We start from the raw sequence: 5,455 nt of genomic DNA, 5'->3' as shown, positions 1-5,455 counted from the left end.
GCGAACGTGTGTGGATGTAGGTTCAAGTGGAGCAGGGAATGAAAGAATAAGTCTGTTAAACTAAAAAAACAACTTTATTGTAAAATAAAAACGAAACAATCAAAACAAAATTCATAAGTCATTCGTGGCCACTTGTTGGCAAATTGCTTATTGGCTTCTGTCTCAGGTTCTTCAGCCAACAATTGTTTGACGATTTTTCTGACATTTTGCCAGCGCTAGTGGCTGGCATTGTCAGAGCTCCAGCTGCATGTGGGAAAGACTGAGACTTACGTAAAGGGCTCATGACATTTGATTGAGAAGCTGAAGAAACTAAAACTTCGTCCAAATGACATCCTGGCCAGCTATGATGTTGTTTCTTTGTTTACCAGTGCCACTCAATGATTTTCTGGAGTATATCGGTTCCATTTCCCGCTGCTCCTTATCTATATACACGATTTGGGAGACAATCTGAGCAGCCGTCTTCGGTTGTTTCCAGATGATGCTGTCCTTTATCGACTAATAAATTCATCAGAAGAGCAAAACAAACTGCAAAACGATTTAGAAAAAAATCTGAATGGTGCGAAAAGTGGCAGTTGACCCTAAATAACGAAAAGCGTGAGGTCATCCACATGAGTGCTAAAAGGAATTCGTTAAACTTCGGTTACACGATAAATCAGTCTAATTTAAAAGCCAATTCAACTAAATACCTAGGTATTACAATTACGAACAACTTCAATTGGAAAGAACACATAGAAAATGTTGTGGGGAAGGCTAACCAAAGGCTGCGTTTTATTTGCAGGACACTTAGAAAATGTAACAGACCTACTAAGGAGACTGCCTACACTACGCTTGTCCGTCCTCTTTTAGAATACTGCTGCGCGGTATGGGACCCTCACCAGGAAAAATTGACGGAGTACATCGAAAAAGTTCAAAGAAATGCAGCACGTTTTGTATTATCGCGAAATATGGGAGAGAGTGTCACAGAAATGATACAGGATCTGGGCTGGAAATCATTAAAAGAAAGGCGTTTTTCGTTGCGACGGAATGTTCTCACGAAATTCCAATCACCAACTTTCTCCTCCGAATGCGAATATATTTTGTTGACACCGACCTACATAAATGGCTCTGAGCACTATGGAACTTAACATCTCAGGTCACCAGTCCCCCAGGACTTAGAACTACTTAAACTTAACTAACCCAAAGACATCACACACATCCTTGCCCGAGGTAGGATTCGAACCTGCGACCGTAGCAGTCGCGCGGTTCCGGACTGAAGCGCTTAGAACCGCTCGGCCACCGCGGCCGGCCGACCTATATAGGGCGGAATGATCACTACGACAAAATAAGAGAAATCAGAGCTCGTTCGGAAAGATATAGGTGTTCATTCTTTCCGCGCGCAATACGAGATTGTAATAATAAAGAATTGTGAAGATGGTTCGATGAACCCTCCGCCAGGCACTTAAATGAAACATGTCGCTTGGATCGTGGACACACTAAAGAGAATAGCATCACTGAGTTACACTGTGAGTTAACAGCAGATTACATATAACAGACAAATAACCAGGTACACTTACATACGAACACACTAACAGATTCTTTGTTTCTTTCCACACATGCAACGTCTTGTGTACGACAGCATTCCGTACTATACTAAACACCGTCAGTCGTAAACGCTGGTCAGAAATGTCTGTACAATGTGTTACTGTATTAATAGATAGATTAAGGTTTGTTGTACTTTGTATTAGTTTAATATATGGTTATCCAAATAATTACTTCACAGGAGTTACACGTCGCTAATATATAAAGAAACAGAATGATAAATATAACCATTAGTGTGTGACAGTATTGCATATACAGGGTGAACCAAAATTTGCGCACTTGGAGGCCAAGTACAATTCCTTGGATACAAATAGTACAAAAATGTCGATAAAAAATTTCGCCCCGAGTTTATTTCCGGTAGAAAATGAACATAAAAGACTGGCAATTCGGCAACATTAATCTTCATTCGGTACTCCGTAACTGTGCTTGGGCAAGAGGTTTGGGTCAGAATACTCGAGTTCGATATGGGTGTACGGGGAATTTTTGTTTTTTATTTTCTAATTTTAGACTGTGTGAGATGGTATCTAGTTTATTAATATTACACAACTGTTATACAAGGTCTTATGCAAAACACATTAAGTTATATATGAAGATAGTAACTGTTCTCGAGCGGTTCTAGGCGCTTCAGTCTGGAACCGCGCGACCGCTACGGTCGCAGGTTCGAATCCTGCCTCGGGCATCGATGTGTGTGATGTAGTTAGGTTAGTTAGGTTTAAGTAGTTCTAAGTTCTACGGGACTGATGACGTCAGATGTTGAGTCCCATAGTGTTCAGAGCCATTTCTCGAAAGAACAGATGCCATTGATGACCGTGCAGCTTCTCTAGAATTCATCTGTGTCCTCGGTGGCTCAGATGGATAGAGCGTCTGCCATGTAAGCAGGAAATCCTGGTCGGGGCACACATTTTCAGCTGTCCCCATCGAGGTATATCAACAACACCTGTCGGCAGCTGAGGGTTTCAATTAGTTATCATTTATCACATTAAGTTAGTTAATGTTAACACAGAAATGAGGGCACAATCGTTTTTATTATTCCACTTTCTGAGATGTACTCTGCTTTCAAATGTTTATCCGTTCTCTTCCACTCGTCATACTCTTCCATAGTCTGTTCAAAATTTAAGATTGACACTTCAGCAGGAGAACATGGGGGCGAGGAAAGGAGTTACCACGTCCTGCAAGGAACACACATTTCATTCAACTAATTCAAACAGGCAAGCTATTCACTTTATAAACATGAAAATTGCATCAATGTGTTCTGGAAGAGTTACACTAGGTTTTAATTTTAATTTTATCTGCGGCAACAAATTATTAAGAGGGTATACGGGCAGTATACGAAAATGCATTTTCTGATGACGTTACAAAATTTTGGAGATGTGAGAAAGTTCTTTGTTATTGAAGTTACGTGAATACATTATGCGAGTGAAATCCTAAGAATATATCATATGTTCATATCTTCGAAACCAGAACTCTGTCAGAGATCTATAATGCCAGATAATTTGAGTTAAATATGACACGCAATGGCCCGCTCGCGTTTAAAGTACTAATCAGGTGCCCGTACGGTTTCGATTTGTAATGAAACTCTTATTGTTTCTCATCCGTTAACTTAATTGTAACACAACAAAAAATAACATTTAGCATATTTATCATGGTGGGAAAAAGTATCTTAAGTAATCCAGTCTCTATTGTTTAGAAAAAACACTGGATGCGGATACGAGGGCGCATGTAGTCAGCACACCGCTCTCCCGGCCGTATGTCAGTTTCCGAGACCGGAGCCGCTAGTTCTCAATCAAGTTGCTCCTCAGTTTGCCTCACAAGGGCTGAGTGCACCCCGCTTGCCAACAGCACTCGGCAGACCGGATGGCCACCCATCCAAGTGCTAGCCCAGCTCGAAAGCACTTAACTTCGGTGATATGACGGGAAACGGTGTTATCACCGCGGCAAGGCCGTTGGCACAGCAGTTATACTGTAAACAATAATATTTATTTTGTGCGATGAAGATCGAATTTCTGAGATGTACTTCCTTTGAAATTAGTTGCTATTAAGATTTTTTTATTAAAATTCAAAACTTACGACAATATAATTTTGTTATGTGGGTACCTACTTATGTAAACTGCGCGCGCCAAAGATGTCAACATCGTTGAACTTCTCCACTTATAACTTTCGACGAGCTTCCCCCCGACATCGCTTGAGTACCACACAACGGATAACCACAACAAAGAATAATAGTAACAACAAGTAAAAGAATAACTCCGACGACTGTAAAAATGAACACACAGAAAGTCACAGGGCGTAATGATCACACAGGACAGCAAGCTGACAGCAACTGAAGCTCACTGCAAGCAGGAAATGTGATGGTGGAGTGAGAGTTGGCATCTTCAGCGGTTTGCTGCGTCTGCAGGTGGAATGGTATTAGCAGAAAGTGGCCTGGGTCTGCCACAAGGGCTTCAGCCACTACCACTTTCGTCCTCACTGTGAATCCTAAAATAATTTTGGACAGACTATAGTATCTGGCCATTCATTGGCCTATCCTTTTCTTCTGACACTACATCCGCACCCTGATGGTTGCTTGCCCTTAGCCCGGTGGGGCTCCTCCCTCCAGAATCTCACTTCACGGCTACTGCCCAAACATATAATTACACCTGGCCTCCTGTGGACGCTATAGGAAGCATGCAGTGAGGTTGTTAATAATTACAGTGGTGACCGAAGAAAACGCATTGCTGTCAATGCTTTCATGTCAGTTGTACGTATATTGTTTGTCCACGTTAAGTTGACCATTGACGCGAGGGCCGTCGGGAACGCCTGTGCCCCCACATTATGGCTGCCGAGGGGTGAGGAACGGTAAGAGTAAGACAGCGTCGTCTGCTTGCAGCAGTGTGGGCACCACTACCAGCGTTTTGTGCTTAACGCGAAACTGGAGGCGCCACTCGTGGAAATATGCCCGCTTAAGTAATACTTCCATCGGATTGGAAATCACATAAGTTGTTGACATATTCATGCTCGAGAGTTTTACCCACAACTTATGTATTATTTATTTATCACAAATAAAAAAAATTAAAGTAGATGACTGTTCAACCTGGTAACGACCTTGCCGCAGTGGATACACCGGTTCCCGTGAGATCACCGAAGTTAAGCGCTGTCGGGCGTGGCCGGCACTTGGATGGGTGACCATCCAGGCCGCCATGTACTGTTGCCATTTTTCGGGGTGCACTCAGCCTCGTGATGCCAATTGAGGAGCTACTGGACCGAATAGTAGTGGCTTCGGTCAAGAATACCATCATAACGACCGGGAGAGCGGTGTGCTGACCCCACGCCCCTCCTATCCGCATCCTCCACTGAGGACGACACGGCGGTTGGATGGTCCCGATGGAGCACTTGTGCCCTGTAGACGGGGTGGTGGAGTGGAATGTACAACCTACGACACTATGACTCGAATGCCAAAAACTGATTTTTGGAATTTGTTTGCACATTGCGTTTATTGAACACAGCACAGCAGTAACGTTTACAAAGTGTAACTAACTGTGCCTGAAACAATTCTCAAAATGTTGTTGACTAAAGATCACTGTCATTTGTGTTTGATTCAAGATCATTATCATCATAGCTTGAGGGCGTGGTATTGATAACTTAATCGATGAACATTTCCATTATTTCATCTCGTGTCCAATACTCCTGCTCCTGGTGCTGCATTTTCCTGCAGTAACTTTCCCAGTCCTGTGCAGTAACCGAAAGGAAAGCAGCATTAACAAAATTCTGCAATCTTTCTTTCGGCACACCACCAGTGACAATGTGTTCCCTGAAACTGTGTTTTATTTTGGTGCATGCCAATTCTATCTGATTTAGATCGCAATTATAGGGCGGTGAACGGACTATTTTGTGACCTATT

The 5,455-nt window shown here is 42.7% G+C and overlaps 1 pseudogene; it reads left to right on the top strand.

The window, feature by feature from the left end:
• The first annotated feature begins 4,650 nt into the window (after nucleotides 1-4,650).
• Nucleotides 4,651-4,768, top strand: LOC126189340 (5S ribosomal RNA; annotated as a pseudogene).
• Nucleotides 4,769-5,455: the final 687 nt, after the last annotated feature.

This window comes from Schistocerca cancellata, chromosome 5 (assembly GCF_023864275.1).
Source record: "Schistocerca cancellata isolate TAMUIC-IGC-003103 chromosome 5, iqSchCanc2.1, whole genome shotgun sequence".
NCBI lineage: Eukaryota > Metazoa > Arthropoda > Insecta > Orthoptera > Acrididae > Schistocerca > Schistocerca cancellata.
This window is presented reverse-complemented; position numbering and strand designations above follow the sequence as displayed.